Source organism: Sus scrofa, chromosome 9 (genome assembly GCF_054392235.1).
Source record: "Sus scrofa isolate SSC_HxYL_T2T_F1_AM1 chromosome 9, Sscrofa_HxYL_maternal_Yorkshire_Landrace_v2.0, whole genome shotgun sequence".
Classification (NCBI taxonomy): domain Eukaryota; kingdom Metazoa; phylum Chordata; class Mammalia; order Artiodactyla; family Suidae; genus Sus; species Sus scrofa.
The window spans coordinates 124,512,054-124,534,843 of NC_139391.1; the positions used below are offsets into that span (position 1 = coordinate 124,512,054).

The window sequence follows — 22,790 nt, forward strand, 5'->3', positions numbered from 1 at the left end:
GCTGCAGAATATCTTGGACTATCTGGGTGGGCCCAGCGTCATTTCATGGGTCCTTTAAAGGGGAAGAGAGAGGCAGAAGAGGAAGTCAGATGACTTGATGTAGGAGGGACTCCATCAGCCATCGCTGGCTTGGAAGATGGAGGCATTGGGGTGGGGGTAGGGGGGCAAAGCCAAGCAGCCTGGGCAGCCTCTAGAAGCTGAGAACAACCCCCCAGCCCCCAGCCAGCAAGGAAATGGGGACCTCGGTCCTACAGCCACCTGGAATTCAATTCTGTCCACAGTCTGAATAAGCCTAGAAGCAGATCATCTCTCAGAGCCGGTCCCCCCACTCTGATCTCAGCCAAGCAGGCTAAGACAGCAGCCAAGCCCGCTGGACTTCTGACCTACATATCTGTGAGACAGCAAATCGGTGTTGTTTTAAGCCACTAAATCGGCGCCAGTGTATTGTGACAGCAATAGAAAACTGATAGAATGGCATTCTCTAAGTGACGAAGTAAAGCACATAGGAAAACTATTCCTACGGCACCCCATGCCAAGAGCTTCTCAAATACCGTGCCTCATAAACACGCAAAGTTGATATTATTCTCCCCATTTCATAGATGATCAAACTGAAGCACAGCGGTTTTTCAATAATGAAAGTCACAGCTAATAAGCAATAGGATTGAGATTTGAGCCCAAGTCAGGCAGATACAACCATTCCTCTTTGTCCTGCTCTGCCTTGCTGCTCACAGGTAATTATTCCTTACATGTGTACAGGCTGGGCCAGAAGCACCTCTATGTGCATTATCTTAATTAAACCCTGCCCCAGCCTGTAAAGCAGGCAGGGCAGAAATTATTTATTCCTTTTTCCAGATGAGGACACTCAATCTCCAAAGAAATTGTGAGCTACCCGGGGCCTGGGGTAAGCACACAGGCCCTCCAACCCCAGTCTCCGGCCCTGCTCCATCACCTCAGTGGTGCAGATTCCAGAAATGACTCCCCTTCATGTGAATTGAGTCCAGTTTGCTTCCAACAGACAGCCTGTTCTCACAAAGCAGTGGAAGAGGGCCGCTGTTAGAAGAAAAAAGGCTACTGGGGCCCTGGATGGGAAATCAATGCTTGAAGTGAAATTGAAACCTGTAGCTACACTGTGAGCGCTGTAGAAGGGTCTTTGCTTCACTTAGGATGATAATTAATAATAATTGCTGGAAGAAGACTTTGCTACAGAGTGTCACATCTTCAGGGTCCTCCACAGCTGTGCTGGGGACCAGCAGTGATGCTCCAAGTGTCTCATTTTTACTCAATTATCTCATGTATGAGCTCCTAGAGTCATTTTGTACCCTGCACTTAAAAAAAAAAATCTCAGTTTTGAGTCGGATCCAAAGAAATCTGCCTGATCTGCAGCAGAACCCATGTTACCTAAAGGTCTTTCTGGAATGCCGCTGTGGTCCAGGCAGGGTGCTAACCACCAGCAACACTGGTCCTAGCGTTCATGGGGCTCATACTCTGTTGGGAAGACCAACGGCTAACAAGTTAGCAAATGAGTAAGAGAACAGTATTTAAAAGATTCAGCAAAGGCAATAAAAAGGACCTGAGGAGTTCCCACCATGGTGCAGCAGAAACGAGTCCATCTAGGAGCCATGAGGCTGCAGGTTCCATCCCTGGCCTTGATCAGTGGGTTAAGGATCCGGCATTGCCGAGAGCTGTGGTGTAGGTCACAGATGCTGCTCAGATCCCGCGTTGCTGTGGCTCTGGCATAGGCCAGCAGCAACTGCTCCGATTGGACCCCTAGCCTGCGAACTTCCATATGCCGCAGGTGCAGCCCTAAAAAGAAAAAAAAAAAAGAAGAAGGACCTGAGATGGATGGGAAGTGCCTATTTTAAGGGCACAGAGGGGCAGAGGTTCTGACCACGGAGATGAAAAGCCTGAAGTAACAGGACATCCTGGGCCTGATTTAAGAGTGCTTCCTTCCTTAGCTGGTCATCTCTGGGAGCCATGCCCTGTGAGGGGCAGGGGTCTAAAACAATAGAGAGATCCTTGATGTTAGAGCCTGGTGCTGCAGGAGATGGGGGAGAGAAGGCGTAAGTGATCCAGTTCTTAGAAAATATACCCGATCTGCTTCTCACCCCTTCCTGTGTGAAGCTGGGCTGCTTACTTAACCTCTCTGGGCCTTAGTTTCTTCACAGGATGGTGTCCATGCGCATAAAACACTGGGTAGTGCTCAGCACATAGTCAGTGCTCAAGAAATACACACAGTGCCTGGTCCATAGTTACTGCGTGGTAAAAATTAGCTGTCTTGATGAGGTATCTGCCCTAAAAAGTAAGAAAAGAGAACTACTTCCCTGCTCACTGGGTCCACAGGAAACATACTTATATCTCTCACTATCATCACTGCCCCCATAAAATGATGCCTATGCTTAAGGGTGAAATTGCACCCCCCCCAATCCTCAAAACAATATGCTGATGTCCTAAACCCCTCCCCCATATCACAAAATGTGACTTTATTTGGACATAGAGTCATTGCAGATTTAATTAGTTAAGATGAGATCAAACTTGGAGTTCCTATCGTGGCTCAGAGGTTAACGAACCCAACTAGTGTCCATGAGGACGCAGGTTTAATCCCTGGCCTCGCTCAGTGGGTTAAGGATCCTGTGTTGCTGTGAGCTGTGGTGTAGGCCAGTGGCTTTAACTCTGATTCAAACCCTAGCCTGGGAACCTCCCTAAACCGTAGGTGTGACCCTAAAGAGACAAAAAAAAAAAAAAAAGATGAGGTCATACTGGAGCAGAGTGGGTCCCAAATCCAACATGACTGGTGTCCTTATAAAAAAGAGAAATCAGGACACAGACATCGACACGCATGGAAAGAAGACAAGGTGAAGACACAGGAAGGAGATGAGCATCCACAAGCCTAGGAAAGGGGCCTGGACCAGACCATACCTCACAGCCCTCAGAAGAGTCAGTCCTGCCAGCACCTTGATCCCAGAGGTCCAGGCTCCAGAACTGTGAGACAGTGGTGGCTCATATTTCCAGCAAGACATGCCAGAGATTTAATTTATCTTTTAAAATTTTTTATTTAAAAAAAATTTCTTTAATTGTTTATATCCACACCCAGGACTCATGGAAGTTCCTGGGCCAGGAATTAAATCCCACACCACAGCTTTGTCAACCCCAGATACTTTAACCCACTGCACTGGGCTGGGGCTCAAACCTGAATCTCCACACCTGAGCCACTGCAGTCGGATTCTTAACCCCCTGTGCCACCGAGGAAACTCCTAATTTTATTTTTTTTTTGATTGAAGTATAGTTGATTTACAATGTTGTGTTAGTTTCAGGTATACAGCAAAGTGATTCAGATATGCATATATATATATATATATATATATATACATACACACGCATATATATATATATATATATATATATAGTGAGTATATATATTTGCTTTTTCATATTCTTTTCCCTTAGAGGTTATTACAGAATATTAAGTAGAGGTCCCTGTGCTACACAGTAGGTCCTTATGGGTTATCTATTTTATATCTAGTAGAGTGTATATGTTAATTCCAAACTCCTAATTTATCCCTCCCCTGCCCCACCTTGAGGAGAGATGTTTAGGGCCTGTCACCAGATGGCTGGGAGGGACAGATGTGGCCGACAGTGGGGGATCAGCCCAACATGGGATTGACTGTCTCCAACCAAGACACAAAAAAGTGCTCAACCCCGCTGGTGAAGAAGAAGTCCCCTGGAGACCCCAGTTAGCAGGGCCACAGCCGTTCTCAGAAAGCCTGTGGGTTTGTGTGCCCATGGCTGTGAGGTCTGTGTCTGGGAGCAGGGCCCCCCCTCAGGCTGCACAAGGGGCAGGCATCAGCCCTTGGTGAGGGATGCTGGCAGGAACGCATGTGTACACATGTCCAAGGAGCCAGCACGGTCCCCAAAGAGTCTCAACAGGAAGGAAGTTCAATAAGCCCGAGCCCACAATCTCAGACGCCAAGGGAGGTTGGGCTTACACCTGGAAGATGATGGGAGCATTCATGGGGTAGGGGTGCTCAATCCTGACTCCACTCAGTGCAGGGAGGACAAACGAGAGGCCTCTCCCAAGAGGAGTGGAGACGAGGGCTAGGCTGGCGGGGGAGCCAAGACCCTCAGCAGGGAGGAAGATGAAAAGGGGCTGCCACACAAAGTGGGGGGAGCAGCAAGAGTTAAGGTGATCATTCTCTAGGGCGAAGAAGGTGGGAGAAAAGGGATTTTTGTAATGGAACTATTCTAACTGACTGCTGACACTACCTGTTCAGAGCCGCCAGGTAATTGCTCAGTCCTGCCATCGCATTTCATCTGTGGAGCTGGAGCGAGGGCAGCTGGTTGGAGTGGGGAGGGCGGGTTTAAGAACTGATGAGGGAACGCATTCCTTGCAGGCCTTAGGTTATTCTTGTTAAAAATGATGCCAGGAAAATCATAATTAAAATAGGAACATGGTGAATAACAAGGGCCCCTTTCCTTGAATGCGAAATATATTTTAACAGCTACCTTAGCTAAAGCACCCAACACATTCGACCTTCCAATAAGGGTAAGCAGAGTTTTCTATCAGAGTGAAATAGAATCTATAAATCAAATGTTTCATATCTAAAGTCCAAGCCGGCTCTAGTGAGTACAATTCCACTCTCCAATGGTCTTTTTTTTTTTTTTAACTGGCTGGTTATCACACTTCCTTGACTCCAGAACTCTATGGATACTGTTTCTTCATCTTTAATCTGTGAAACTACTTTCGAGAGCTATAGTCTTGGCTACTTGTGACATATTATCCAAGATACAGAAGACGGTCAGTAATAAATGCGCCTTTTGTGCGGATTCCATCAAGTGAGTATAGTTGAGATGGAATCCTTGGAGGGAGGTGGGGCCGGGGGAGGAGGAGGTAGCCTGGGCGTGGGCTGCAGAGAGATTCTGGAGAAGGCGGCAGACAGCAGGAAGCAGAGCCCAGGGTGAGCCCAGATGCATTTTGGAGAAGGGTTGATGCTGATTCAAGTACAATGAAAAATTTCCTTCCCCGTGCCTTTGTTCTCCCCCAGTCACTCCAAACTCAGTACCGCGGGTCCCACAACATCCTTCCCTGAGGGAAAGCTCAGGTCTCCAAGGAGACACGCCGTCTCTATAAACCAGGTATCTTTTCTGGGGTGCCGTTTGCTAACTAGAGGAGCGCTCAGAGCTGTTTGGCTGATGGAGAGCCTAGTCCTATTGAAAAGAGAAGCAAATGGTCCCTCAGCAGTTTGGTTCAGGGCACGATGCCTGTGCTTCCACGGTCACGGACACACTCCACAAAGCTTCCAGGGGCTCCCAACAACTCTCAAGTGACTCTTTGATCATCCTAATGGGCTCATTAGGGAGCGGCAGTAAGAGTCCCAGGGCGCCCGCAGTCAGCGCTGCTGGGGGGAGCAGGGTCTCCAGAGAACTCTGCAGCCTCCTGCTGAGCCAGCCCAGCACGGTTCCATGAGACCAGGTCTGGGCCTGCCCTTCCCTCCCTCTCACCCCTCCCTTGGCACTGCCTCTCAGGCCAAGGAAAATCTCAGTATTATAGAGATGAAGCCGTGCAAAGTTCAGTGCCCATTCCTATTTCTACAGCTTACCTCCTTCCTCTGCCGCCAGCCTTAGCATCCTCCTTAGGCTGGGATGTCTTCCGTCAGAGACGTCTTCAGGCTCACAGAGGCCTCTGGGAAAATGACCCTGGAAAACTAAAAGGTGACTGACGCTTCCACGCTCATTCAGGCGAGACTTGCAGTTTACCTCTGGCCAACTGCATACCCAGACTTCTGGCAGATACCACCAGCCCTCCCATCCACTGATGCCTTAGTCCCTGCTCCTCACCCCTGAATCCTATGAAAATCACCTGGGGAGGATTTGAAACGATACCTGCCAAGGCCCAGGCTCCACCCCCAGAGATCCTAATATGATTGGTCTGGGGTGAGGGCCAGCCCAGCAGACAGGTGTTCGAAAAGCTCCCCAGGTGATTCTCAGCTGCAACCAGGGCAGGCTCCCAGATCTCCCTCTAAGTCTTCTGGGGCAACCTTCACAAGGATAGAGGACTGCTCTGAGGGAAGGCCTGACAAAGGGGGTCTCACTTCTGGCTTGATTTCCTGAATAATTTCCCACAGGGTCAACTTAAATCTGGAATGAGGAGGTCACAGAGGTCATCCTCAATGTAGGACTAGAATGTAAACCACCCACCTGTTCAGATTGAGCAAATATCTGTTGAATGCCTGTCATGCACCCAAAGGATGCACTGCTGGGAAGCAAGGAGTGTGTGCTTCCCACACACTCTCCATTTATTTTCTTCTCCCTTCTGCCCCTTCTTATTTGGAAGCCTAGTCTTCCGTTTTGAATTCATTCCCCCCACCCCTCGCTCCCTCAACTTGTATCCATTACATTCACAAAGACTCATTTACTTATAAGTCTTACAGTTGATGCTCTTCAATAAATAGCTAAACTCCAACATACAGACTCCCAAGGTTCCTGTAACAGGGATCTGTTGTGTTAGCCTAAGGCTCTAACTAATGGTAACGGTGCAAGAAGCCCAAAGAAAAGACATTTTCTACTCTCTCTGCTCTACCCCTTCAAGTGTTAAATTTTACCAAGTTGGCAGGAAAAGTCTAATCATGAAATTCCCCGACCACATGTCATAATTCTTACAAATGCCTGAAACCTTAAGAGGACAGGGAGGAAAACCCTGCTGCTGTTCACGTTCTCCCAACAGAGCCTAAAAGACCAAAGATCTAGGACCACAAGAATAAGGGGCCCTCTTGGCTCCTTGGTCCCTCCGCCTCTGATCTTCTGCTCTGCCTTCAGCTGACTCTCACCATTGTTCCCGATTTCAATTATGTCTACAGCTGCCTTCCCCGCTAGACTAGAGTAGAACCACCACCTGTCTTCCCACCCCCCAACAGAGACCAGACTTAATAAGCGTTCACAGGTACTGGGCACTCCCTCTGTGCCACACGCTGTCCTCGATGCTTCCCACACATGATCTCATTCCGTCGCCAACCTTGTGGGTTCAGTACTTTCACTATCCCCTTATACCGGGGAGAAACTGGAACACAGAGTTTAAGCAACTTGCTCACATGCACACAGGACCCCGGAGGAAGATGCAGTTTCACATCCAGACCATCCTGCTGCAGAGTCTCCTCTCTTAACCGCTACCGAATGATGCTGGGACTTGAACAGATCAACACAGTTGTTTCCAAGGTCTTTATTCAGTAGAGGCGGCTGTAACACCTAACAGATACATGACCTTGAGAAAATTACTAAGCCTCTCTAAGCCTCAATTTCCTCCTAGAAAATGAGAGCAAAAGTAACACAAAGCTCATGGGGTTAGTGTGATGATGAAATCCGATAACGTATGTAAGGTGCTTAGCACGGGGCCCGGCATTTTGCATTTACTTTCAAAGCCAGATGCTGCTGCTTGCTGTTTGGTACCTGGGCCTCTGTTCTTAGAAATGTCTCTGGTTACTCCCCAATCCAAGTGGTATGGCCTCTCCCTAGAAGCAAAGTGGGCAGTAGCCACCAATTTTTTGTACCTTTATTTAGATATTATCACCCATTCACCCATCTAAAGTATACAAGCCAATGGTCTTTAGAATATTCACAGAGTTGTACAATGATCATCACAATCCAATTTAAAGCCAATTTAGAATTTAGAAGCAATTGAGAAGCAAACAGAATCAGTTCTGGGGGATTCGTTCATCACCCAAAAGTGAAATTCTGGAACCGTTGTCAGTCACTCTCCATTTCCCCCACAGCCCCTGGCAGCCACTGATCTATTTTCTCTACATGCTGGACGTTTTGTATAAACAGGATCATGCAAGAGTCTGTGTTTTTTGCGAATGATTTCGTTTACGTAAAGTTTTTAAAGTTCAGGCTCAGGATGGATCAATACTTCATTTCTTTTTACCGACAAAGGATAGCCCACTCTATGTATGGACCACACTTTATTTGTCCTTCATTATTTGATGGATATTTGGGTTGTTTCTACTTTTTTGGCTATTATGAACAATGCTGCTGTGAACACTGGTGTACAGGCTTTGTATTGCAATGTATGGCCATGAACATACGTTTTCACTTCTCTTAGGTACGTACATACTCAGGAATGGAATTGCCGGGTCCTATGGTAACTCTACGTTTAACCTACTGAGGAACTGCCAGACTGTTTTTCCAAAGTGAATAGCCACCATTCTTGCACCTGGTTCGAAGGGACCCGAAATAAGTCACTTAACCTCACTGAGCTTGAATGTCCTTATCTGCAAAGTGAGGACATTATCTCCCAGAGGAGATATTGTAAGTACAAGGCCATCACTGCCTGACACCCACTTGGTACTTAACAAAGGGCAGCACCTCTCGTCACCGGTAAATGGTCACCTGCCTGTTCCTCCCTCTCAGTTTGGGTTCAAAACGGAAGCTTGTGCCATGGAAGGTTCAAGTGCTGCCTCGTGGGGGTGTCAGGTGGAGAAAATGAGACTCCAAAGTCGGAGTTCCCGTCGTGATTCAGCAGAAATGAATCTGACTAGCATCCATGAGGATGCAGGTTGGATCCCTGGCCTCCCTCAGTGGGTTAAGGATCTGGCCTTGCTGTGGCTGTGGCCCCCTAGCTGGGGAACCTCCATCTGCTGCAAGTGCAGCCCTAAAAAAGATTAAAAAAAGAAAAGAAAAAGAATGCAAAGTCATTCCACCTCCGTGGATCATGTCCCGGGTCTCTCAAATAAGAACACAACAACAAAAACAAATAGACAACTCTCAAGTATGTGTACATTCTCTTGGCTTCTATAAACTTGGACTTTTGCCCAGAAACCACAACAAGTAGAGAAGAAATCAATAACCCAGGTTTTATATGCTAATGTAATTTGGTGAAAAATGTACTGCCATGAGCTCGGTTAGAACAACATTCTCCAGACGGCCGGAGTTTCTTACAGGCCGCAGCTCCAGAAGGACCTACACAAATGAGATTGAGCAAAACCCGCCGTCCACGTGGGTCTCAGCCACCTTAAGGAGTTTGAGTCCTGGTCCCATCCTGCTCAAGGCTTGATTAGCATTTCTGCTTCTGGCAGAAAAGCGTGACAGTCCATCCGTCCCAAATAACAATAAGATAGCTCCAGCAAAGAGAAACTTCGCTCTTAGAGGAGCTGTTGTTATTCAGGGTAAAAAATATCCCTTGGGCTATTCATTCCACTGGGCAGATTCATTCCACTGCAGGAGGTGGTTTCACAGTTACTTTGCAAAACCTGGGGGAGAAAAATGGGAAATAAAGAAAAGGAAAACCAGAAAAAGTTGTGTGTGCACTATTTCACGCTGTGAGGAGTGGATCTGCTTTGGGGATAACAGGCAGGATGTTTGGAGAGACCGCTCCTCGAATCAGAGAAAACAGAAGGAGTTCTATCTTTAGCTGCAAAGGTAGGAAGAGGACAGACTGGACGATTCTGCACAAGTGAGGCTGTGCATTGCTGCTGGCTCTGCGAGGCGTTTCGGGTCCCGCAGGAGAGGAAGACACCCCGACCCAGGGTTTCTTCCATCAGCTCTAGCTTCTGGCTCCCTCCACAGTAATGCCAATTATGGGGTAAGAAAAACTATCCTTTTTCTAAAGACATTAATCAAACCTATCAAAAAAGTACAGAAAAAAAAAGAATGAAAGATGAAGTTTCAACTAGGGATTGCGATGAAAGATTTAAGAGAAAAAAATATTTAGGATTTGCTTACTATTAGCCATGGGAAGGTTAAGAGGAAACATGATAATTGACTAAAAGCCAATTGGGATGTTCCTTATGTGCTTGATACACACACACACACCCCCACACACACATCTAAACTGAATACCAGAGCCTAGTTCTAAGCACCCACTTGTCACTGAGTAAAAATACATGCCAGATAAGTATACCAACAGGTCTCAGATATAATTTTTTTTTTTTGCCTTTTTAGGGCCACACCTGTGGCATATGGAGGTTCCCAGGCTAGGGGTCCAATTGGAGCTGCAGCCGCCGGCCTACACCACAGCCACAACAACATGGGATCTGAGCTGCATCTGCAACCTACACCATAGCTCATGGCAACGCTGGATCCTTAACCCACTGAGAGAGGCCAGGGATCAAACCTGAGTCTTCATGGATGCTAGTCAGGTTTGTTAACCACCAAGCCATGACAGGAACTCCCTCAGATGTAATATAACTTGTTGTGAGGCTGCATTTTATGTGAAGCAGGTGGGGCATAGAGCATTTCAGTTATAAATGACCTCCTTATAGGAGTGGGTACCTGAGAGACCTGGACCCCAGCAAACACCACCAGAGGGGGCGGAGGAAGGACATGGAGTGTCTGATCTTGGAGCCAGAGAATAAGTACCGTGGCCTTATTGGGTGAAACTGGGGCATGGTGGGGAGATGGATTTTTTTCTTTTTTTTTTCCTGAAATATTGCAACTCTGGATCAAAAGAAAATAAAGCCAAATTTAGTTTCTAAATATAAAATGCCCTCTAAGGTCTCCAGGGCTTTGTCTAGGTTGTTCCCTGTGCCCTACCCCAGGCCAGCCAACCACTCACCCTGCCGTGCCTGCACAGAGGCCACTTCCTGCAGCCAGCGTCCCCCAGCTCCCCAGGCTGAGTGATGTGACCTGGTACTTGTGCAGCTCCCTATAATCACCTTCTCAGAGAACCTGCTTGTCTCCTTCTCCACCTCCCTGGCTGGACTGCAAGTTCCTAGAAGATGCAGAAAAGCCGCATCTGTTCACAGGGTATCCAGGGGGCCAATACAAAGTGTGGCACATATAAGGCTCAGTAACTTCACGGAGGTCTGGCAGAGGGGAAGAGATGGAGCTTCTGAACCCAGAAGTGAGGCAAACCCTGAAACTGCCCACCAGCCACAGTCAATCAGGTCAGGCACCGGGAGTGGGAGGCCCTAGAGAGACAGTCCTGGAGGAAAACTTTCAAGGACAAGATTTGCCCCCCTTGCCAATGAATGCCAGTTCGTCTTCCTTTTCAGAATCTGTGACTTCTTCTTACAGTGTCTTAGAGCAAAGAAGCCCCTTGACTGTCACATTTAAAAAATCAAAAGCTAGGAGTTTCCTGGTGGCTCAGTGGGTTAAGGATCTGTCATTGTCACTGCTGTGACACAGGTTCAATCCCAGTCCTGGGTTTGATTCCTGGCCCAAGAGTCTGCATGCTACAGGCATGACCCCCCCAAAATTAATTTTTTTTTTAAGTCCAAAGCCGGAGTTCCCATGGTGGCTCAGTGGTTAACGAATCTGACTAGGAACCACGAGGTTGTAGGTTCGATCCCTAGCCTCGCTCAATGGGTTAAGGATCTGGCGTTGCCATGAGCTGTGGTGTGGGTCGAAGACATGACTCAGATCTTGCATTGCTGTGGCTGTGGCATAGGCCGGGGACTACAACTCTGATTAGACTCCTAGCCTGGGAACCTCCACATGCTGCAGGTGCGGCCCTAGAAAAGACAGAAAGACAAAAAAAAAAAAAAAAAAAAAACGCCAAAAGCCCTTTGCAACTGTATCATTATTAAATGAGGAGCACAGGTCCTGAATACAGATTAATAAAACCAAGTAAAGGGACCTGAGTTCAAATCCTGACTCTGCTACCAGCTACCAAAGAGGTAAATCACTTAATAGTGACAAGAGCTATGTTGCAGAATTGTGAGGAACAGATTAAATAATGAAAGGCATATACTTGGCACTGTACTGAGTCATGCTTGCTAGTGATGGATGTGTGACGACACGTTTGAGCAACATTTAGAGGTATGATTCCCAAATGTTTACTAAATGCATTCCTGTTACATCAAGCACTATAAAGATAACTAAGTGATGCTTCCTGCCCTCAGGCAGGTCATAGTGCACCGAATCCAACAGACCCATGACCCACTGCAGCACAGAGAGATTAAGACCAAGGTTCCCACATGGCAGAAGGGGGACAAAAATACAAAAAAAAATGATGCCCAGACACTCCACTTTCCAGTAGCTCACATTTCAGGAGAAGGAGGAAAAGCCCATTTTTTTTTTTTTTTTTTTTTTACTGTTGTGCCCTCTCTATACCACCATGTAAGGTAAGTAAAGGAAAATAATTATACTATAATCATCAGATGGTATTTCAGGCCACCATAACAAAGTACCATAGACTGGATGGCCTGTAAACAACAGAAATCTATTTCTTACAGTTCCGGAGGCTGGGAAGTCTAAGATCAAGGTGCCAACAGATTCGGGATCTGGTGAGGACCCACTTTCTGGTTCGCAGATGGCTGCCTTTTGGCCGTGCCTCACATAGCAGAGGGATGAGGGGTCACTCTGGGATGTCTTGTAGAAGAGCCTTAACCCAATGGATGAGGCTCCACCCTCACGACCTCATCCCTCCCTGAGGCCCCGCCTCCAAATACCATCACCCTGGGGGGTAGGGTTTCAACCTGTGCATATGGAGGAGACGCAAATATTCAACTCATAGCCGATGGTAAACAGGGGGCTTCCTAGTAAGGACGCATTGAGAATTTTTATCAAAAAAAAAAAAAAAAGGTTAAAAAAAGTAAGTTCAAGAATTGTATTAAGAGTGTCGTCCCATGGGTCACACTGAGCAGAAAACCTGGACAAATGAAGGCCAGGGAGCTATCTGTCAGCAAGGGAAGGAAATGCTAACAGGCTTTCTTCTGTTTTTTTTTTCCTTTATCACTCTTCTTTCAAAAAAAAAAAAAACTGCCTGTTGCAAAAACTCTTCCACACCCTGACAGGGAAAAAATTATGTGTGAAAGAAACAAAATTACTCGTTAATATTCCCTCCGCATTCGCCCTGTCACCCACACACCCAAAAGACTAATCCTGGTAACCACAGGGTCCCCTGTTGAATGCATAGGGTCAGGGTGCTCAGATATGAGTTTGGAAGAAATAAATTACTCTGCATAAGAAAGGAAGGACTATTGAGGGGGTCTGGAGGAAAGTTCCCAACCTACAATCCTCTTCACGGGTACATACCCAGTGTCTGCTTCTTATTAGGCACTGATTCAGTGATGGTCACACCTGCTCCTCCACATAGGTCACAATACACTAGGCATCACGGCCGTGTTTTGTTTCTCAAATGAGGAAGCATGCTTGGGAGCTGAAATTATCACCTGTAAAGGCAATGATGGAAATTCGCATTTAGGGTGACAGGAGGCTGAGCACAGAGCTCAGCAGAAATGGGAAAGATGACCCATACGTTTTGATGAAGAATGGGGAGAATGCAATAAAGCTGGGAAGGCCAGGTACCTGGGGAACAGCAGAAGAGCAAGGGCTGAGCAAAGGCCCGGCAGAGGAAGAAAGGAGATTTCTGGAAGAACCAGGGTGCAGGCAGGTCTGGGCCTCACCAAACTTGGGTAAGGGAATGGGAGGATGGGAGCTTCCGTGCTGGTTTGGCTCCAGGCTCACTTGGACCTTCGTTGACACGCTAGACCTTAGTTGGACACATCACCAAACCTCCTCGAGTTCTGTTGTTTTCTCACCCGCAAAACAGACAGCATTGCCTTCATGGCCATGGTGAGTTAATATCCTTGAAAGTGGCCTGGACACTGCACAGGGGCCTCGGGAGCATGGCCTGGAATGAACCTTCCCAGGTGTTTCTCGACCATCACCTCCAATTTGAGGCCCACCCCCTCCGGGGAGGTGTATGTCTCAGGCCTTGTTTGCACAGGGTGCAACGATATCATCTCTGTCCTTAGAATCCTCTCAGAATTGAACTTGAACCCATTTATTTCCTTTCCTAGATGAGGGAGATGCTGGGTGGAGCGGAGACCCAGCACTTACACCACAGAACAAAGTGTCAAGTTACAACTGTTCTAGCCCTGGTTGTGTGAAGTCATGGTCTCCTTTAGGTTGAGTTTCTTTATCCTTAATTGAGAGGGTTGGAGCTAATGATCTTTAAGGCCCAAAGTGCTATGGTGCCTTGGAAGACCCCTCCTGAGGCTGGTCTGCCAGCTCAGTGTTCCAGCACTTTCTCTCGCCCAATTAGCAGCGTTTATCCAACTTTTTTGTCAGGTGTGTGCTTCTATTCCAGGCATTCTCAGCCAATTCTGCAAATCAGACTTCTTGGAAGACTCAAATGTTTCAACGATCTTCAAACATATGACATCAAAAGTGCCATTTTCCCTTCATCCACCAACTTTGTACTTTTATCAAAAAAAAAAAAAAAAAAGGAGGTACTGAATCCATCTGGCACGATTTGCCTTGAATAAAAGCCCATCTGCTTATTATTTCTAATTTCATTGTCCTCTAGAATATTTACAGAAGTTTCTTTCAATATTTATTGCACTGCTTCTAATTACTGATCGGGACCATCCACGCAGACTCGGTAGGGTACTGTGCGAGGATGGAGGTGTCTTTCTCCTTTTCATCTCCACAAGTCTTTACTCTGGAGGCAGTGTAGCCCTTGGCCATCATTACACCACCCTAGTGTAACGCTGCAGAGGCGGATTCTGACAATCAGCCCCTTTATCACGAGTCTCCCCGGGGGCTTGCGAAGGTGCCTCTGATGAATTTTTGCCTGCCTCGACACCATTATTGTCATAGGAAGGATGGAGATAATTACCTGGTTTATTATCCTGAGGCTGGCTTCATCCAGCCCCTGATCACTGGAAACAGAAGGCTTAGCTCTGTCTTCAGGTGTCTCGAAGAGATGGGTAAAAGATTCACATGTCCCAAATTACAGTTCTCTGATAGGCAAGGATGATCTCTGCACTGGAAATAGTTCCAACCAGCCCCTTTTCAAAACATCCCCTAAAAATCCAAAATGCTAGAATATTTCAAATTAACATTCTTTCCCCCAAATGAGCTCCCATTTCTGATTTCCCCAGTTCCGTTATGAGGCTTGACTTTTCTCATCTCATAGCACTACCACTCCCCCAAATCAAGCACCTCTTACTTCTTCTTTGTATCATCTTAATGCCTTTCCCATCAGTCCCTAGCTTCCCATTCCCCTTCCACTGTCTAATCTCAGCCCCACATGCACCGTCCCCACTCCTTCAGTCTCTCCCACCAACCCCACCCACCGCCCCACATAGGACTTCAGAATAATTCACGTAACAATAATGATTCTCTCACTCTTCAACCCCAAAACACACACACTTGAATACCCTTTGCCTTCAGGATTCCATGCCCTCACTGACAGCAGAGTCTGCACAGTCAGGCTCACGGCCCCCAGCCGGCTGTGGCTCCCACCTGCCCTTCCAGCCCCACAGGGGAGTGCAGAGCTCTGTGTGCTCAGCTCTTCTCACACAGTGACTTCCCAAGCATGTGAAAAAGCTGAAAAAGGAAAGAGTCAGACCCCAAGGAGAATTCCTACTGAAGACGCCTAAGGATTAAAAGTGAACTTTACACTTTTTTACGGGGCACGTCATGATCCCCTCAAATCTGATACTCACCCCCAGATCCAGGGAAAATACTCCCACGGAGTCATCCATGAGACAGGCCACAGCTCTCCTTCAATGATCCCGAAGGAAGTTTGATTGAGGAAGGAAAGAAGAGAAAGGAGAAAGAAGAAAGGAAGGAAGGAAGGAAGGAGAGGAAGGAAGAGAAACAAAGTAAGAAAGCAGGAAAGAAGGAAGGAAGGAAAGAAGGAAGGAAGGAAGGAAGGAAGGAAGGAAGAGGAGGGGAAAATAAAATAGGCCTTAAATAGGAAGGGCAGTGGGCATAGGCCAAAAATATGCACTTTGGAATCAAGTAGAACTGGATTCAAATCTCAGCTCAGTAACTTGGGCACATCACTTAGCCTCCCTGAGACTACATCCATATCAGTGGACAGGGTGAACATCCACCTGGCAAGGTCAGTATGACAATTAGTCAACATTCGTAGGGTCCTGGCCCAGTTCTTGGCACTCAGCATCCCTTTTGTGGCTGTATTGCTCCACTACCACATCCGGCCCCAGCAGGTGCCACCGCAAGGGTGCTCTTGAGGTGGGTTCACTCTACAAGCCTCCTGTCTGCCCTCTAACTGGGCAGGAAGTTACAGTGGGAGCCTGTGATCTGGCCAATGATTACAGCTTTGCCTCGCAGGTCACAGGTCAGCATATGCTGTCATTGAGACTTCCCCTTGGGCTGCAGCTCAGCTGCCCAGGGTCCCCAAAGCTGACGGCAGTTGGGGGGTCCCCACATCTCCTGAAAGATCAACACCCCTTTGTCATTCCTAACAACCAGCTGCAGAACTGGGCTCCCAGAGAATGAGTGGCATTGGCTCTGGCCCGTGACAGTCCACGACAGGCAGGATGGAATAGTTGGGACAGGTTAGCCTGGACCTGGGCTCCTGAGTCATACTGCCTGGGACGCTGCTGTCCTTGACATTTCTCAGCTGGGGGATCTTGAGCACATCACTTCAATTCTGTGAGCCTTGGTTTACTCATCTCTAAAAGGAAGACAATAAGGCAGGTCCCCTGTGTTCAGTAGGTTAAGAACCCAACATAGTGTCCCTGAGGACTCGGGTTTAATCCCTGGCCTCACTCAGTGGGTTAAGGATCTGGCTTTGCCACAAGCTAAGACGTAGGTTGCAGATGTGACTCAGATCTGGCGTTGCTGTGACTCTGGTGTAGGCCGGCTGCTGCAGCTCCAATTTGACCCCTAGCCGAGGAATCTCCATATGCCACAGTGCAACCCTAAAAAAGATTAATTAATAAAATAGAATGAAGACAATGACTACTTGCTTTCTGGGGTTGCTGTGAAAATGAAATGAGTTAGTGCACACAAACGACTTGGAATATTGCCTGGCACACAGACAGTGCTGGAGAAAATATGAACTGTTAGAATTAATGAATCAAGTCCTCCATCACCAAAGGCTCAGACACCTCACAATCAGGCTGATTGAGATGGCTCCCTGTTTGCCCTGGGGCTTCTTCAAAACACACTGCCTGTTGTCATGACCACCACGTGCCCATGTGTGGTACATACATACATACACACACACACACACACACACACACACTCTAACAGCCCTCAACAGTACCCACCCTGCCAGGAGACCGATTCCCTGGAGGCTTCAGTAACAGGCCCTGCCTTCACCCTCTCCTGATGACACCAAGTCAGCCCCTAGCAGGACCCCAAACCTGCTTCACTCAGTGGCCTGCCTTCAGTTCTCCCAGGTCGGCAGGGGAGAGGTCAGAGGTCAAATGGAATCATCTGGTCTAACCCTTTGTTGAGAGAGCGTAAAAACAGGTGTCTTCTGGCCTGAAATGTCTGAATTGTCAGTATCACCTCAACTCACAAGCTATTTCTGCACTTCACACTTTCCTTTGGCCTCTCTCACTTAGAAAGTTGAGAAAGTTGAATTCAACCTTCTGGAAAACTTCTACTGAACATCAGTTTTAGGCCAGGCACTGTGCTAGAAGCTGTAGAGGTAGGGATGAATCAGAGACAGAATTTAGGTTCTAGGTCACAGTCAAGTGGAGAAGACAGGCAGCTGGACCCTTCACTTCAATGCAGTAGGATATGTGTTAAAGCAAAGAAAAGCACAGGGAGCTTGCAGAGAACTGAGAAGGGGCATCCAACCCAGACAGGTAGATCAGGAAGGGCTGCCAGGAGGTGGCAACTCCAGGTGCATCTTGAGGGATAAGTAGTCATTCACAAAAGAAGAGCATTTTGGGGGCTGTGCCCATGGCATGCAGCCTGGCATCCCTGGCCAGGGATCATATCTATGCCACAGCAGTGACCTGAGCCACAGCAATGACAATCCTGGGTAATTAAGTGCTATGCCCCTGGGGAACTCCCAAGAATAGCATTTTTTAAAATTAAAGCACATATTCCTAGGCGTTCCTATTGAGGCTCAGTAGTAATGAACCCAACTAGTATCCATGAAGATACGGGTTCGACCCTGGCCTCACTCAGTGGGTTAAGGATCTGACATTGCCACAAGTTGTGGTGTGTGTCACAGATACGGTTTGGATCCCAAGTTGCTATGGCTGTGGAGCAGGCCAGCAGCTGCAGCTCCGATTCAACCCCTAGCATGGGAAATTCCATATGCTGCAGGTGCAGCCCTAAGAAGCAAAAAACAAAAACAAAAACAAAAAAAAGGCATATATTCATGAAAAAATACAGTGTGATTTTGTAACTGTGGTCATCTTCTGTCCCTAGAGGGCACAGGTTGAGGAGGAGGAGGAAATGAGTCTGGGAAAATGAACAGGTACCAGACCATGAAACGGCTAAAGTCTTTTAACCCTTATCCTCAAACATAAGAGGAAACATTGAACATAGCAGAGGAGTAATATGGTAAAAGTTGGATTTGAGTGGAAGTGAGAGGGTTTTCTCAGGGGTGGACATTGGGGGTGGGGATTCTAGAAGTGAGACCATTTCATGATTACTTATAATCATACGAGAGAGAGGCAGTAGGAATCTGAACTAAGGACCTGTTGGTCGGATTGGAAAGAGTTTCAATTTTCATTTCAGAACTATTTAGAAGGTTCAGTCATCAGGCTAAGGGATTGGTTAGGTAGAAAAGAGAGGAGACAGATGAACGAGTCCAAGATTGCTATCATAAATGAAAGCCAAGCTTTGATTTATCAGCAAGAAATCCTAAGAATATGTGGATTTATACAATACTTTTTTCTGGGCAACATTACAGATACCTTAATTTTTAGACAACGCTAAATAGAAGGTTAACCATACAAATAGGATCACAAAGAAAACACCTAACTTCTGACCCATAAGCCTCAAACGGACAATTTTCTCAGGTGACAACAGATCTTGGTGCTTTATTGGAGCATCTACTACAGAGGTTTAGCCCCCTGGAAATGACAGCCCCTACAAAGAAGACCAGGTGGAAGAGAAGGCAAAAACTACAGAAGCAAAGACTTAGTACAGGACAAATATCTGTGGTCCAGATAGAAGGACTGTGATCAGAACACTGGCAAGGTGATTTTAAGTTAGGAAACTGCAAAGGGAAAGATAACTCCTGCAACTTGAGGATGCTCTTGACAAAAGTACCAACATCCGAGTTCCCGTCGTGGCGCAGTGGTTAACGAATCTGACTAGGAAACATGAGGTTGCGGGTTCGATCCCTGCCCTTGCTCAGTGGGTTAACGATCCGGTGTTGCCGTTAGCTGTGGTGTAGGTCTCAGATGCGGCTCGGATCTGGAGTTGCTGTGGCTCTGGCGTAGGCCGGTGGCTACAGCTCCGATTCGACCCCTAGCCTGGGAACCTCCCATATGCCGCGGGAGTGGCCCAAGAAATGGCAAAAAGACAAAAAAAAAAAAAAAAGTACCAACATCAGAGCAATAAAGACTAAGCCTGGGTGTTGGCTCCATTGGAAACACTTCATTAAAATCTTTAGTCACAAAAGACTTCAACATTAGTTCATTTCTCATCTGGGGTCATTCTGGATTATTCGAGGTTCTTTTGTCAGGTTCTATTCACCAGAACTGGAAAAGTCCAGATAAGAAAATGGAAGGCGAGGTGCTGGAAATGAGCTTTGGAAGCAAGACAAATGTCAAATCTAGACTGTGGTCCACATCTGCAAGGCATAGGGAGTCCCTGAAGGCTTCAGAGCAGAGCCATGATGCGATGAAAGCACAATTTTAAGAACAGTCTGGCATCCCTGTGCAAAATGAATTACCTTGCAGAAATCTACTCAAATACTAAAGCATCACTGCCTTTTTTATTAAATCTTTCAGTTTCACCATTAATTGCATTTCAAACTCTGCTCCCCCTATACACCCTGGCAGTATTGTTTCCTAAAGGTTCCTCGTCTCTGTCTCTGTAGTGTTCTGCCAGAGAATATGCCAAGTATCCTCAACACACTGGTAAGTCCTGCTCAACAAAGACCTGTCCTGTTCAAAATGCTTGAGGTGCCCCGGATGAGAAGCCTGGTGTCTGATCTCTTCTGCTGCTCCTCCCTTTGTCTTCTGCACATTTTCTTCTTCTGTTTATTGCCAGGCATCCTGCCAGGTACCTGATTAGCAGGTTAAATGGTCACTCAACTGTCATCAAACTCCTTCTCCCTTTCAGGAGCAACTGGAGGGAAGCCAAGAGCCATTACTGACCTCCTTCCACAGCACTTAAGATTTCCACAGTGCTTTGCAATGGCTTCTACCAGCTAATTCTCATGTCAACACATGTCTTGAGGTTAGTTTTGTTACTAGTCATCTGTACGTGGAGAGATTCAAGTACAGCTGTGTACAGTGCAGATGAAAACCTGTTCGTGTGGCTTACATTTAATTCATAGAGTCAAGATTGTGGGAAGATGTTTTCAAAGTCACAGTCATTCTTTCAAACCTCTAGGAAATTCACTTAGTAGGGTGTCACTTGTGAATAAATTTTAATATAAATATCCCTTGCTTTTGGAATTTAAATTCTTTGGTGGCCTAGTTATGAAAAGTGAGTCTCCCTCTCAACTGGTTTTTATCAGGTTATTGAAGATACATTCATGGTTTTTTTCATCTCTTTAAAGAGCTAAATGCTTCACTGCCATCTCTTTGGACCTCTCTTTTGATATCTTTTAGATTTTACCTTGCATTATTGGCTGAGTGGAGGCTGAACCTAGTGACTCATTTCTAAGAATAGAGTATGGAAAGGAAAAAAAAAATTAACTTTACAGTGGGAAAAACTGCCTATTTCGCCTTAACCAAGAGTTCAAGATTAACATCAGCAGTGATAAGCCGTGTTGGTATTTTACCTACCGCCTGATTTGATGTGATAAGAAAGGGACTTTGGTTCTGTGGACTTCTTCCAAAAAATGCATAAGGCCAGTCTAACCAGAAGAAAATAGCAATCAATCCCAAATTGAGAGTCATTCTACAAAATGATTGACCAGTGTTCTTCAAAACTGAGAAGGCCATGAAAAACAAGGAAAGACTGAGAAACTAACACAGATCAAAAGAGTTTAAGGAGGAGTTCCCATTGTGTCTTGGCAGAACTGAATCTGATTAGCATCCATGAAGATGCAGGTTTGATCCTTGACCTCACTTAGTGGGTTAAGGATCTGGTGTTGCCATGAGCTGTGGTATAGGTCACAGACATGGCTTGGATCTGCTACAGTTCCAATTTGACCCCTACCCTGGGAACCTCTATATGCCACAGGTACACCCCTAAAAAGACAAAAAAAAGAGAGAGAGAGAGAGATTAAGGAGATGGGAACTAAATGCAATGTAGTATCCTGGATGGGACCCTCGAACAGTAAAAGCACATCAATGGAAAAAATGATCAAATCTAAATAAATCTGTGATTTCATTAGTATTATTATGCCTATGTTAATTTCTTGGTTTTGACAAATGCGTCAAGTTATATAAGATGTTAACATTAGGGAAAAAGTGACATGGGGATACCCTGTGGTTATCTTTACAACTTTTCTATAAATCTAAAATTATTCCGAGATAAAACATATGCCATATTAAAAGCCATTTCTCTTCGCTAAAAGATTTCAGAAGAAAATTGCATCAACTAAAAACAACAAAAATCAATGTCTAAAATACATATGTCATTCCAATAAATTGATGAGAAAGGCAAGAAACCCAACAGTAAAATGAACAAGGATATGACCAGACAATTCCCAGAAGGGGAAATCCAAATAACTAATAAATGTATGAAGAGATGCTTGACATCATTAATACCCAGAAATATGCCCATTTAGATGGATGAGAACGTGGGGCTATCGGAAGCCTCGTTCACTCCTGTAGAAGACGGAAGTTGACAGTCACCAGAGAGTAAGGTAGCAGGACTGTGAGATGATACAGGATATGCAAGAATCCTATGACCTATAAACTACTCTAAGGTTAAAACCCTGTCACCTTTCACCAGGAACACTCACCCAGGACCAGATGGGAGCAAAATAAAGGTGGATCCTTCCAGCATTGTTTGTGGTAGCAAAGCATCGAGCCAACAATGGTGTCTGTAACTGAGGCTGTAAGCAAAACACGGCAGACACATGCTCAGGAAGAAGATGCAGCAGCAGAATTAACCACATGCACATTCACCAATGTGGAGAAATCCTGAAAAATCATGATGAATGGAAATAGTAAAAAGCAAAATATACATGTATATATAGAAGTATACATACTTAAATACCATTATATAATTCTAAACGTCATATATTTCAATAGCATATTCTAAACACATTGGTATGCATATCGCACATTTTCTACACGTGAAGGGAGATGGTGAGCATAGGGATGGGCATGAAGGGGGAAAATACTAAAATAAACTAACCAGAGTTCCCGTTGTGGCTCATCGGAAACGAATCTGACTAGCATCCATGAGGACGCAGGTTCGATCCCTGGCCTCGCTCAGTGGGTTAAGGATCTGGTCTTGCCATGAGCTGTGGTACAGGCGGCGAACGCAGCTGGGATCTGGTATTGCTGTGGCCGTGGCATAGGCTGGCAGTTACAGTTTGGATTTGACCCCTAGGCTGGGAGCTTCCATATGCTGCAGGTGCAGCCCTAAAAAGACTAAAATAAAATGAAATAACCAACATGAGCCATAGTAAACAGGCAGAGGCCATGAGCACCCTAGGATGGTGATTTCAACTCTGTACCTGAGGCTGACTCTACAGCAAAAAGGGGAGAGGCTCATTCTCGAGAAGGGCTTGAGGAGATCCACCTTCAAGCTAAGAGCATGAGTTTTACTGCAGATAGACATGGGCCATCTATATTGTCTGCTCAGCAGCCCTTTTTCTTTACATACTGATTACAAAATAAGTTATTTTGTAATGTCCAGATAAGTCATCCACAGAGGAGAAAAGCCTATCTGTACTCTGCTTCATTACAATAAGATACACCGACAGTACAGCCAGACACTCATGAGTAAATATCTTTATGAATCCCTCAATTCACAAAGAACCACTATATCACATCATT

The 22,790-nt window shown here is 46.2% G+C and overlaps 1 long non-coding RNA gene across 6 annotated transcripts in view; it reads right to left on the minus strand.

The window, feature by feature from the left end:
- Positions 1–7,195: 7,195 nt before the first annotated feature.
- LOC106507874 (uncharacterized) overlaps positions 7,196–22,790 on the minus strand; it is a 40,491-nt gene continuing 24,896 nt past the window's right edge. For 2 of the 6 annotated variants that reach the window (XR_014816850.1, XR_014816848.1), the window contains 4 exons: positions 21,746–21,926; positions 14,552–14,700; positions 12,964–13,100; positions 7,196–9,236 (listed from right to left, as the gene is read on the minus strand). This is a non-coding gene — a long non-coding RNA (uncharacterized LOC106507874). Of the gene's footprint in view, positions 9,237–12,963; positions 13,101–14,551; positions 14,740–15,095; positions 15,265–15,383; positions 15,442–21,745; positions 21,927–22,790 lie in introns of those variants that run through there. The other 4 variants (XR_014816849.1, XR_014816852.1, XR_014816851.1 and 1 more) reach the window with 4 other exon arrangements.